This window comes from Myotis myotis, unplaced genomic scaffold, assembly GCF_014108235.1.
Source record: "Myotis myotis isolate mMyoMyo1 unplaced genomic scaffold, mMyoMyo1.p scaffold_m19_p_13, whole genome shotgun sequence".
Lineage (NCBI taxonomy): Eukaryota > Metazoa > Chordata > Mammalia > Chiroptera > Vespertilionidae > Myotis > Myotis myotis.
The window spans coordinates 31,281,095-31,295,423 of record NW_023416317.1 but is presented as its reverse complement, the minus strand read 5'-3'; positions in this window follow the sequence as shown (position 1 = coordinate 31,295,423).

Genomic DNA, 14,329 nt, shown 5'->3' with positions numbered 1-14,329 from the left:
TCTTGCTTTTTAAGTACTTTTTATTATTCCATTCCATTTCCCTTATTAATTATACATTACTTTATTATTTTTTAGTGGTCACCTTAGAGTTTGCAAGATATGCCCTTGACATTAAAGTTTAATGTAAATTTATACTTTTACCACTTCCAGGACAATGATAAAGATTTTAGAACACGTTAACTCCATTTAATCCCCTCCCATCTTTTGTGTTCTTGTTGTCATGTATGTTAATTCCATATGTACTTTAAGCTTTATAAGACATTATTACTCTTTTCCTATACATTACCAATATTCATTTAGTCTACTCATGTACTTACCCTTTTCATTGCTCTCTATTCCTTCCTTCCTTCATCTCCATGCTTCCACCTGGGGTCATCTTTCTCTTCCATGTTAATGTGGGTTTGCAGATGATAATAGCTCCCCATTTTTAAAAAAATATATTTTTATTGATTTCAGAGAGGAAAGGAGAGAGCTAGAGAGACAGAAACATCAATGACGAGAGAGAATCATTGACTGGCTGCCTCCTGCACATCCCCCACTGGAGGGGGGGGGGTGTGAGGAATCAAGCCCACAACCCGGGCATGTGCCCCTGGCTGGAATTGAACCTGGGACCCTTCAGTCCACAGGCCGACGCTCTATCCACTGAGCCAAACCAGCCAGGGCGAGCTCCCCATTTTTATTGAATGGAAAATGTCTGTATTTTCTCCTTCCTCCCTGTGTGTGGAGAAGCAGAGCACTCTTGGCTGCCAAGGTCAGGCCCGCATTGAGCTGGGCTGTCCTTCTGGACCTTACGGGCTAGATGGAAAGTTCACAGCCTCTTTTCTGGGTGTGAGAGGCATCAAGTAAAGTCAGTGTTTGACAGAAGTCGGAGGCACTTATTCAACTCTGACTTGGGCCAAAAAATCAGATCTGGCTCTGGTCCAGTTTTGAAAGGAAAAGCTACTCTTGGCAGGTCGTCTCACAATCCTTCTCCACTGGGCAGCTACGGTGTCCAGGCCTCAGTGTCCAGCCTCACTCTGGGCAGGGGGTGAGGGGAAGGAGAATCTCTGAGTGCACCCAAATCTCCAGGTTTGCACACAGTAGAATAACTTTATCGGGCCTCCTTTCTTCACAGAGCAATTAAAAAAACATTTTGTAGACTGCTCTCCCCTTGAACTCCTCAGGTAAGTGTTAGCCCTGTAAGGATGGAAGTAAGTGGTCACCAGTGCCCACGTACCAACCAATTCTCAGCTGTCAGAGCCGCTGTAGCAGGATTTTTTTTTTTTTTTTTTTTTACCCTGAGAGGGTCTGGCCCAATGTGAATTGGTGGCCTTGAGGATCCTGGAGTGAATCAGGCAGTTCAAGTCTTCTCCAGATGGCATGCCTCTGGCCTGGGGTCCCAGCTGCCCAATCCCTACACCCTATACTCTGCAGCAAGCAGGAAAGCCACACCATGGCAGAGGGCAAGATGAAGGGACATTGGGCAACTTCTTCTCCCCCCCACCCTGCCCCTCCAAATCACAGAAGCCCCACCTGCCAAGGTGAGTAACTGCCTACATCGAGGACACAGGAAACAAACAGAACAGAAACAAGCTTTCCTCTGTATGGACTCCGAGCTCTCTCTGGGAGCGGGAGGAAAGTTGGAATGCATTTCTAGTGGGCTGCCTGCATGTAGTTATTTTTCTACAGGCCAAAGAGAGAAGCTGGGAGGCTTTTCTTCTCTAAATTTATTTTACTGAACAAAACAAAAACTCATTCTGGGTTGTTTCCTCTGTCCGGAACACTCTTCCCCTAGATAGCCAATGGTTTGTGCTCTTCTTTGCAGGTCTCTGCTCAAATACCACCTTCTCAGGGAGGCCTTTCCAAACGCCCCCTGTAAAGTTACAACCACTGTCACCCCCTCCTCAGCACCAACCCAAGCCCCGGCAACTCCCCACCCCCTTCACTGCTTTATTTTTCTCTGTCACCACACTGTATTTATCATCTGCCTCCCTTCGCTAGACTGTCAGCTACATGAGGGCAGTGATATGTGTGTTTTATCCTCTGCAGTGTTCCAGAGCCAAGAACAGTGCCTGGCACACAGTTGGTGTATGAGTTATTTATTGTTTCATGACAAATTATACCTAAAATATAGTGCCTTGAAACAACATTTAGTTGGGTGCAGTTTTTCTGGGTCCTCTGGCTCAGCATACGTCAAAGTGTTGGCTGCAGCTGCAGCCTCATCTGAATACTCAAATGGGGAGGATGTGCTTCAAGCTCATGTGGTTGTTGGCAGGATTCAGTGTCTCACGGGCGATTGGACTGAGGGGCTCAGTGCCTCACTGTTGGCCAGAATCTGCCCTCTGTTTCTTGCCATGGGGGCTTCTCCACAGGGCAGCTCACCACTTGGCAGCTGACCTCATCAGAGTGAGTAAACAAGAGGAATCACAGAGAGAGTGTGAGCAAGAAGAATGCTATCGTCTTTTAGAAACTAATGTTGGATGTAATGTCCATCACTTTTACTGTATTCTCTTCACTAGAAGCAGGGTAATAGGGTCAGTACACATGTAGGGGGAGGGGATTGCACAAGTATGCATTCGTACCAGGAAACCGGGCCTTTGGGAGTCATTTTGGAAACTGCCAACCACATCGGCCTTTCCATTAGTGTTTGTTGAGTGGGTGAGTGAATGAGTTTGGATAAATAGAGGAGGAGGGTCTACCCAGGTAGGGGCATACTGCTGTTAAGACATGCTTTCCTCAATACACTGGAAAGCCAGGAGACATGGGCATCAGAGAGTTTGCCACTTTCCACTTGTCATGTGCTTCATTTTTAAGATGGGTTAATTTCTACTCTGACTCTACCCTCCTTGCTCACTCGAAAACACATGTGTGCCTATGACATATAAGTGGGAGGATAATTCATTCTTTGGAGAAATGAAGAAACTGGTGAGCTTACATACGGCCTCAGAGGTTAGTGAATTGCTGTCAGAGGAAAGGCTCAGGGAATTTGTTAATTTTGGAAAAGCACATTTTTTTCCCACTTGCACAACTCAAATAAGGCTGAGCACTCCCATACTGGAATTTTCCAAACCATTTCAGTTTCTCAGAGAGAGAGGAGGAAATTTGGACAAAAGCTTATGTGTAAGGAAGAAATAAGCTATATGTGTGGTATACGTACCTTTTGTATGCTCAGCATGAGCTTGCATCTCAGGGACACAGAAGAAATTAAAGACACAGGAGGAACACCCAAGGCAGCTGGAGGGACCAGACCGACAATAGGGAGATAGCAGTGAAACGGACACAACATTGCCTCAGCTATGAGGCTCAGATGTGGTGTGATGTGGAGATCCAGAAAAGGGGATTGGGCTGACATGGGCAGGGAGGGGCTGGAAATAGGTAGGTTAGAGCTTTACTTTTTTTTTTAAGGGAAACTTCGATTTTATTAAGTCCATTTATGCTCTGTGATTTTCATTGCTATTTCTTTTTAAAAAATATATAGTTTTATTGATTTAAGAGAGGAAGAGAGAGGGAAAGAGAGGTAGTAACATTAATGATGAGAGAGAATCATTGATGGGCTGCCTTCTGCACACCCCACACTGGGGGGTCAAGCCCGCAACCCAGGCATGTGCCCTGACCAGGAATCCAACTGTGACCTCCTGGTTCATAGGTCGACGCTTCAACCACTGAGCCACGCTGGCTGGGCTAGAGCTTCACTTTTGAGTATGAAAAGTATTTGAATGGGAGGAGAGCATTCTAGGTAAGGGGCAGCATAAGAGAAAGGGCACAGAAATGGAAATTTGTGCCACATCATTATGGGCAGAGAAAAAGGCCTGAATAAATAAATGGAAGGTATGGGGTAATGGCTCAGAAGAGAATGAGAGACTGAAGGGCAGGGCCTTTGTAAGTTTAGGAGGGACTGAACTCCTAAGCAGGACTAGTTCTTGGACAGTACTCAATTCTTGGGATAGTTTACTCATCACTGGGCCCAAGGATGAGCAGCCCCAGCAACAGCTTGTGATGGGTAGCAGTGGGGCAGCTGCCAGGAAGCCTGCCTCCTGTTGGGGAGATGCTGCTGAAAAGATGAGTGGGTCTTGGATACAGCTGCCGGGGGACCAACAAAGTTCACCCTGATTCTCTGTGGCCTGTTAAGATTAGGGGGGAAACCATCATAGGAGAGAAGAGGGCAGGGTCACACTAGAACTTCTACGGGACGCCATCCCCTTACACCCCCAGTCCTGCCCACAGCCCCATCCTTTCCCCTGTCCCACAGCCTCCTGACACAGGGCGTGCTTATTTATTTGTCTTGCACATGGTCTGTTTCCTCCACTGGCACGTAAACTCCTTAGGGCAAGGGTGGGGGATTCCCAGAGACTCCAAGAGGGCCTGGCACATAGTAAATGCTTATTATCTGTTGACAGGAAGGAGCGAATCACACAAGTGAGGCTTTGGTACAAAGTGACAAAGTCTACTAATCGAGAGTTTGATCTGGTTAGGAGGGTCAGGATGGTCGATTTGCTACCTTGCCCACAGCCAGGGCAGTTACAGAGAGAGAGAGAGAGAGAGAGAGAGAGAGAGAGAGAGAGAGAGAGAGAGAGAGAGAGAGAGTCTTTAAATACAGAGAAGAGCTTGCCCTTGTTGGGAACAGCCCCCACCTCAGTATGGGCACCAGGGAAAGCTGCAGGTGACACAGCCTCCCTTAGGGTCACATTGCCACCTGCCCCGAACAGACTAATTTCCCACATTTCTGAGTTTGGGGTTTCTGCCAGCCTGGGGCTCTGTATCAGCCTGCACCTCCGCACCCTACCCTTGGGAGCCTGTAGGAGTTTCATCTCCTCGTCCATCCCCTCCTGCAGCTATGTGAGTGTTGGTCTCTCTCTGCCTGAGAAAGGCAGGCAGACTGGGGTTTTCCTCTTCCCCACCCCCAGCCCCAGCCCCAGCCCCAGCACGCAGCCAGGAAAGGGGCTGTTGGTGGTGTTTCAGAGGCTCCATGACCCCATACAGTATGCTTCATTTTTCTCAGAAAATAAGCCATTTTTTCCCTTATGTTTTCATATGGTGCCCAGAAGTCCCTGGATTTCCTGGAATTTATATGAAGAATTCCAACTATTCCAGCTGTAGTTTGCACATACATAGCTCCTGCCAACAGAGAGATGCTGGCCATCTGGGTGCAGCCTGTGGGGGTGGAATGAGCTCTGTTCTCAAGCCTGGGACCAAGACATGGGCTCCCCTGCTGGCCCCTGCGTGGTCTTGGATACTTCTTTAAAAATAATTTTATTGCGGTATCATTGGCATATAATAAAGGACACTGAACAACATGTTAAGTTTTGATTTAATATATGCACCCATGAAATGGTCACCACGATCAAGATAGTGAACAGATCCATCATCTCCAAATTTTGCTCGTGTCCCTTTATAATCCTTCTCTCCAACCTCCTTCCTGATCTGTTTTCTATTCCTATAGATCAGTTTGTCTTTTAAAAACTTTTGTACATGGAGTCATCCAGGATGTATTCTTTCTTCCTTTGGTCTGGCTTCGTTTACTTAGCACCCATGCTGCTGTGTGTCTCTGTAGTTCATTTTCTTTTATTGTTAGGAAGTATTCCATTGTATGCATATAACATACCATGTGTATCTAGTCATCTCTTGATGGACATTTGTTTTCCCCCCAGCTTTTGACTATTACAAATAAAGTGCTATGAACATTCATGCACAAGAGTATGTATGGGCATGTATTTTACTTTCTCTTGCAAGGTTACCTAGGAGAGGAACGGTTGATTAATGTGGAAGGTATATATCTAACTTTTAAAGAAACTGCCAAACCGTTTTCCAGTGGTTGTACTATTTTGCATTCTTACAATGTTTGAGAGTCTAATTTTCTCCACATACTCACCAATATTGGTATGGCCAGTCTTTTTAATTTTAGCCATTCTAATAGTTGTGTAGTGGTGTCTCATTGTGATATTAATTTGAATTTCCCTAATATCTACTATTGTTGAGCATCTTTTCATGTGTTTATTTGCCAATTGTATATCTTCTTGTGAAGCATGTTCAAATATATTGCCCTCTTTTTTTTTTTTAAATTAGGTTGTTTTCTTATTGTTGAGTTTGAGAATTCTTTATGTATTCTGGATACAAGTCCTTTACCAGACATATGCTTTGCCAATGTTTTCGTCTGGTCTGTAGCTTTGTTTTCTGCTGGGTTTTTTTTTAAATTGAATTTATTGGGGTGACATTGGTTAATAAAATGATATAGGCTTCAGGTGTACAATTCTATAATACATCACCTGTATATTGTGTGTTCACCACTCAAAGTCAAGCCTCCTTCCATCACCATTTTCCCTCCTATACCCTCTTCTACCTCCCCTCACCCCTCTTTCCCTCTGGTAACTACCATACTATTGTCTGTGTCTATGAGGTGTTTTGTTTTGTTTTTTTATTCTTAATCCCATCACCTTTCTCACTCAGCCCTGCAATGTCTCCTCCCCCCTGACAACTCTCAGTGTGTTCTCTATCTGAGTCTGTTTCTATTTTGTTTGTTAGTTGATTTTGTTCATTAGATTCCACATATGAGTAAAATCATATGGTACTTGTCTTTCTCTGACTGGTTTATTTCACTTAGCATAATGCTCTCCAGGTCCATCCATGCTGTGGCAAAGGGTAAGATTTCCTTTTACCTCTGAGTAGTATTCCATTGTGTAAATGTGCCACAGCTTTTTTACCTACTCATCTACTGATGGGCACTTGGACTGCTTCCAAAACTTAGTCATTATAAATAATGCTGCCATGAACATAGGGCTGCATATGTTCTTTTAAATTAGGGTTTTGGATTTCTTAAAATATTCTTTTCCTGCTCTTAATTGTGTCTTTTGAAGTCAAAAGTTCTTAATTTTGATGAAGTCCAATATATTCACTTAATTTTTTATGGATTGTGCTGTTGCTATCATATTTAAGAAACCAATGACTAACACAAGGTTATGAAGATTTACTCCTATGCTTTCTTATAACAGTTACATAGTTTCAGCTCTTACAGTAAGGTCTATGATCAATTTTGAGCTAATTTTTATTAATGGCGCAAGAAGTGACTCCAAGACCTTTCCCTCTCCTCCTCTCCTTTTCCTCTTCCTCTGCCTCCTCCTTCATAATCTTCATTTGCATATACATATCCAATTATTTCAGCACCATTTATTGAAAAGACTGTCCTTTCCCCACTGAAGACTCTGCTTTTTTTTTTGCATTCTCCAGAATTGGCTCACATGGTCACCCCTAGCTGCAAGGGAGTCTGGGAATACAGGAAATAGAATTTTTCAGATACATCGTGGAGAGCTGGATCCATTCTCACCCTATACAAAACTTAGGTCCTATTAGTAAAGAGGATGTGGAGAATGGACATTAAGTAGGCAACAGCCAGTGTCTTTTACACTTAGTTCTTTTACCTGAGATAATAATGAGGCTGTTGTGGGAGCAAATTAGAATATATATATATATATATATATATATATATATATATATATATAATCACAGCACCTTGTCTGGCTCATGTTAAGGGCTGAATAAATGGTATTTATCATTTTTATTATAATTAATATATTCCTTGACAAGGTCTAAAGAATTCCTTCATTGCTCAGAAAGTCCATTTGGTCCCCAGTGAAATTAGCTCCTTACTCTGGGCATGAAAACTTCTCAACTCTCCTTTCTCCTTTTTTGACCACAAAGCATGCTACACCAGGTATTTGAAAGCACTCAGTGTATTCTAGACAGTGGTGTTACATAAACAAGTCACAAACAAACAAACAAACAAACAAACAGGAGTGATCACAGTTTGTCCTGAGTGGCATGCAGGAGATAAATAGGGGGATGGAGCCTCTTAGAAAGGGCAGCCTGGGAAGGCCTCTCTGAGGGCACACTATTTGAACTGAGTCTTGAAGGATGACTCCTAGGGAAGTGTATTTCAGGCCAAGAAAACAGCAGCTGCAAAGGCCTGGAGGTAAGAAGAGGGATGGCATACTCAAGGAGGCTGGAAGAGGGTCAGACTTTCCAGAGCTCGAAGACTGTGGAGAAAGAGAAGGTATGAGATGCTACAAGCAAGGGCCAGCAGAGACAAGCTTCATAGGCCATGGTGAGGAGTTTAGATTTTGCTTTAAGTGCAATGTGGAGCCATTGAAATCTTTTTAGCATGGGAGAGATGTGATCAGTCTGGCTGTTCACTCACTCACTCATTCATTCATTCAGCCACTATTTATTGAGTATCAGGCAATGTACTAAGCACCAGGAGTAGAAATAGAGAGTGAACAAAACAGAGAAAAATACCTGCCCTTGTGAGTGTCCTACCATCTCAGTTTTCCAGGGATTTCCTGGGACATGGTAATTTTAGTGCTGAAATAGAGACAATCCTGGGCAAACTGGGATGGCCACCATACACGGAGCATACGTTATCCCCACTAGAGATGGAAAAAACAAACAAACGAACAAGCAAACTGTATCATTGCTTTTACAGTGGCAAGAATGGGGATCTGAAAGTTTGGGTAAGAGGTGATGTTCTGGATATAGTGGCTAGGAGAAGTTTTCCTGGGAAGGTGAAGCAAGAGCACTAGCAGTGTGGAAGTTTGAGGGAAGAACTTTCCAGGTAGAGGGACTAGCAAATGTAAAGACCCTAGGCCAGTGTGTGCCTGATTGTTTGCAGAGCAGTAAGAAGGGCAGGGTGACTGGAACAGGACATGTGAGGGCCAGGTATTAGGGAGAGAAGTTGGAGAGGTGGAGGAGTGAGGGCAGGTTTGTAGAGCCTTATAATGACTTTACTTTTCTCTGGGTGCCCTCGAAGGTTAGGAGAGGGGAGTGACATGATCTGATCCATAGCTTATGAGTATCGCTCTGTTGCTGGGTTTAGCAAAGACTGAAGGGGGCAGAGGCAGAGGGGGGCGAGTAGATATGAAGTTGTGGTGCTCATCCAGGAGAGACGCTGAATGTTTGGGCCAGGGAGAGGCACATTTTGAGGCAGCATCCTATTAACGAGTTGAATGTGGTGGGGAGGTGGTAAGGGAGGAAAATGGGTGCCAGGAGAGGATAAGGTCTGCTCCGTGTATGGTGGCCATCTCAGTTGGCCCAGGATTGTCTTTATTCTGCCCCTTGTTTGAGCAAGAGGGTAGAAAGAGGGACCACTGCTGAAGTCAGGTTTGGGGTAGAGACAGGGAACCACGAATTACTTGGAGAAGTGTGTGAGATATGCAAGCAGAGATATTAGAGGGAAAGGAGGTTGTAGGAACTCAGAGGTGTTTGGAACTTAGGGGACAGCTGTGGCCTGGAATGCAAGTTAGGGAATCCTTAGCACATGCCTGGTATTTAAGGCTGTGGGGATGGGTGTTGCGAGGAAGGGAATGTAGAGAGAAGTGATTGAAATATTATCCCCAATTCTTTACTCCATGGTAATACATACCTTTGCCACTATTTCAGGGTGGGTAGAATGAATATCATCCCCCTTGATTTTGCATTGGGAAATGTGGCTTATTTGGGCCTATAAGATGTTAGCAGCTATCATGCGTGCATAGTTTGGCTTGGTACCTCATTCTTCTGTCATTGTCAGAACAATGTAACCTAGGGAGCTGACCCCACAGCACCTCCAGAATGGGACCCATGGAACAGAACTGCCCCAGACACCCCACAAACCTACAGCCTCAAGCAGAGCAGCTACTGGCCTGCAGATGCTGAGCAAGAAAGAAATCCTCCTTGTCATTAGTACATTTTGTGCCAGCATAACCTGACTGGCACACTTCCCTTCAGCCTCCAATGCCCATTTTTTCTTAACTCCAGCTCGCCTCCACCTTGCAACAGCCTATAATCTCCCAGCTGCCCAATCGTTCCTTTTCTCATCCGAAGTCTTCAGTACCTATCCCCTCAGACCTTGCTAGACAGGTGAGGGAATGAGAATAGTGTTTTGTTTCTAAAACACTATTCTCTAAACACTATAGTTTCTAAAACACTATAGCTTCTAGCACACAGCCCTTGGGGGGCCTGGAACCCTTTCTACACAGCCTCATTTCGTCCTAACAACCTCACGTAGTATGTTGTCTTCCTGGGGAGGCAGTGGAGATTCAGCGAGAAGGATCTCGAACCAGGTCCCACAGCTGGAAGCAAGACAAGCCCAGTGACTGAGATGGAAGCCTAGGCCTCCTTATGGCCAAGGAGGAACAGAAACGAAAACACTGGCATTCTGGGAATAGGGTGGAAGGAAGACTTATTTTTCAGTGAATAACCATTTGTTCCTTTTGAATTCTGCATCGTGTGCATGTGTTACACACACACACACACACACACACACACACACACACACACACACAGCCCAGGAATAATCAGTAATGCTAACACACTTAAAGAAGGAAGCCATCTGTGAATGGAAGGCGATGGGAAAGAGATTCAGAGAAGCATGTATTTTTTTCTGTTTTCAGTTCTGCCCAAGAGAGGGGACCTGCGGTGCAAGGTCTCAGCAAGGCTCCTCCATTCTCTGGCCTGAATACACCCCACCAGGGCTTCCTTTGGATGGAGAATTATGGGCTGCAAACACTGAACTTTCTAGAGAAGGAGAGCCCCGCTCTGCATGGGATTCTGGGTAAATGTGCTTCCTGAGGACTGCAATCTCTGGGGTGCCAGCACACCCCTCTCCTGGTAGCAGGGTTAAGAACAGACACCTACCTGGAGAGGCCCGACCTAAGAGCTCAGCCCCCACCCTCCTCCATGGGCCCTGACACCCCTCTTTGCATGCCTGCTAGTGATAGCAGCCCTAATTGAGGGTGGGTGTCTTTTTAAATTCAGAGAGATAAAGTCCGCTCCTCCTGCCTGGTACAGAGGTGCTGTGCTTGTGAGGGGGAAACAGTGGGGTGAGGAGAGGGTCAACGCTCCAAGCCGGGGCTGGGGAGGTACCTAGGAGGGAGGATGGATTAGAATCTTTGCAGGCCAAGAGTGGTAGTTTGGAAAAGGATGTCCTGACCACAATGACCTAGCTTTGTTTTGTTTGGGGTATGTTTGTTTTCTTTTTGGTCACGATACAGCAAAGCATTTGAAACTCCCAGTACCATTAAAGGAAGATGTGAGATAGTAAACAAATGTGGGTGAAGAAAAGACTGCTGGGGCAGCAGGCTGGCGGGCGGGATGGGAAAGGCCTGCATTGGCAGTTGCAGAAAAGAGACTTCTTTCAACCCAGTGTCCCAAGAGGCCAGGACAATTGGGGTGAACTCCGGATCAGGGAACAGACAAAAGCAGCATCTGCATTTGAAACGGGCTCCCAGGACCTGCCCCTGACGGGTCCCTCCAGCCAGATAACACCCAGAAAGCCCCAAGAAGAAGGCTGGACTCAAATTGTGGGCCCTGGGTCACCGGGCCCAGGAGGGGCTCCCAGAGTAACCGAAGCAGGAGGGCTTGGCTCTTTTGCTCAAGGTCACCTCCAAATGGGATTGGGAATAAACCCTCCTTGTTTGCCTCTCGCCCGGCCCGAGGCTCGGGTCCCCTTGGGTGCCGTCCAGGATGCCAGGCGCCGCTGCTTACAATGGCGTTCAGACGACAGATGGCGGGCGGGGAGGGGATGGGAGGGGCGGCGGCAGGTGCGCGGCTGCCCGGCTGGCTGCACTGTGAATAGATCGCTGCAGGCGACGGCCTCGCAACCCCAGGAACAATGACCAAATTCTCCGAAACCCCCGGGGCTGGGCCACGCGCCAGCTGGGTGAGCGGGCCATTGTCCTGCGGAGGCCCAGCTCGCCCATCCATCCCAGAGCCCCCAGAGATCTCAGGGGGGCGGGGAGGGGGGAGGGGGTTGCGCTGGGTGCAGAGCCACTGGGTGGGGCCAAGTGGGTGGGCTGAGCACCTTTCCAGAGTGCTCACTTCAACACCTGCTCTAGCCCGCACCTTTATTATTCTGCTCCCGCCCTGTGCTTTACGCTCCTTCTTAAACAATGGGAACCCGAACCAGGCAAGGAAGGCAGGTGACCCACAGGCACCTTCCCTGCCTGTCCCCTCAGGCCTGGAGTTTTCCCGAGTCCAGGGGGGCACTTTTGTGAGCCTCCTTGGTGGAGTGTGCAGTCCTTAGGGGAGTCACCCTAACCTTCGGAGGACACTGGCAATTGGCCAATTCCCTTGTAAATGGAGAGAGGATCCAGCAACGACCCCTAATGGCAGCCAGGTGACCTGGGCCTGGGGCAGTGAATGTGACTTTGAGATGGGTGTGTGTGCCCTCAGGGCCCCTAAGAGTGACCTTTCCTCCCCCCACTCCCTCACACCCACATGGACAGCAATAAATGCTACACAACAAAAGAAATATGTGAAGCTCTTATTTTGGGAAAAAATTTCTCTCTGTAGTAAAGGCTGATTGGGCTTCAAATCCTCTCTAGACCAAACCCCTCTATGCAGGGGGTGCCTTGTGAGAGGAAGTCCCGTATAATGGTCACACTCCTGTCCTGTCCTGCTCTTCTCTACTAGTAACAACCCCGGGAGTCTGTGTCCTTGCTGCTATCACTCAGCTGAATTATATCTAATACATTATAATTCCTGCCTCCTTGCTTTCTTTAATTGTCTCCATTTTGAGGTCTGTCTACAGATATGCCATATATATGATACATGTATCATACATACATGGTATACATACTGGTATGGCTTGTCTGACCATGCAGAAGTCATTTCACTAGTTTAATCTTGATTGTGATCTTCCTCCACCCCCTTTAAAACAACACACAACACCCTGTTAGAAGAACATTCCAGTAATTCTGCTATGCAGAGTAATAACACAGTAGAGTTAGAAAGGAAATTCAACATTTTTCTAGGGAAGTGTTTCTCAGGCTTTGTCATTCACACGCCGGCTGTTGGCTGTTACCGGAGAATCTCCCGAGTAGGAGGGAGCTCTCCCCTCTTCGGCTCTTGTCGCACTAGTGACACAGAATTCAGAGGGTGACAGAAAGCAGTGTTGAGGCAAAGCAAGGGAATTTTTTAAGGAAGCAAAACAAGGGAGTTTATTAAGTAAGCAAAATAAGCAAATTTATTAAGAATACACTTGGCATAATATACAAGCAGGCAACTCAGCTAGTCTAAGCCTCCCTCCTGGTGGGGGTTAAAGGGTTTTATATTCCCCCCACCCCCCATAGGTTTCAAGGTTCCTCTGCCAGGTAGACCAGATTTCAAGGTCCTCCTTTTACACTGTTGTAGCCTTCCCCAGAATTTATGAGAATATCTGGCAATTTTATGTTGGCTGACTTCTTTGGTCAGTGGGTGAGATAAACTCTTCCACGGTCCTACCCCCACCCCTGCTTCTGCCCTAGCAGCTATCTGTCCTGCCTAACATTCCCCCCTCAAGTGATTCCAACTAAATCCTTTGGGGGGTTTTGTTATTTGTCCACCTGACTTTCTCTATCGTTGGGTTTAGCTGGTACAAATGGCATTAATTGGGTCTTTGTTCTCTATTTTCCCAGGCTACAGTGATTTAAGCTATGTATTCTTTGGTTAGAGAGGAGAGGTATAACCATTTGCTCTCAAGTGTCCTTGGTTGGGGAAAGGAAGGTCTTGCGATTCACAAGCTGGCTGCAAGCTGCCCTAACTGTTTGGCCTTGTTTAATTTTCTTGTCTCAGTTTCCCATTCCACTTGTCCAGGAATTTTCCCTGCTTCTTACTATCCTATCACAACACATCTTTATGATTTATCTTATCATGTACCACCTGTAATATTATTTACTCAGTATGTTTGTGTAACTCCTCTTGCTTTTTCAAACTTAAATTTATTTTAAAAGGATATTTTAGAGGTGATCCTGGGAACATGGTAACCTGAATGTGGTTCTCTTTCTATTCATTACCAAATGAGCCTCTCTCTCTCTCTCTCTCTCTCTCTCTCTCTCTCTCTCTCTCTCTCTGTCTCTCTCAAGTAAGAGGAAGCAAAGAGGGAGAGTTGTTCTCACCCATCAGTCCAGAAAATACTGGGGAGTCTTGAAACAAGGTTTCAGAAAAAGTGGAGCCTGGGCAGAGGTTGGGTGCCAGAGATCTGTGGACTCCAGGAAAAAGTTGTCACTGAGCCAGATGATAGTCTTCAATAAAAAGTTTAAATGTATACTAGAAAATTAAATACAAGTCTAGACAGCCCACAGACCTATGAGCAAGAAATAAATGGTTTGTTATTGAAGGTCACTGAATTTTTTAAATAGCTTGCTAAAAGGTAAGTGTCATAAGATCAGGGATTTTGTGTTTTGTTCATTGCTGGGGATCAAAACAATGCCTGCAACACAGAAAGTTATCTATAAATATTTATTATTAACAAATAAATAAAGTAGCAAATAGATCCCAGCAAAATATCAAAAGAATAATATATTTTGACCAAGTAGAATTTTTCTCAGGAATAAATATCAGGAAT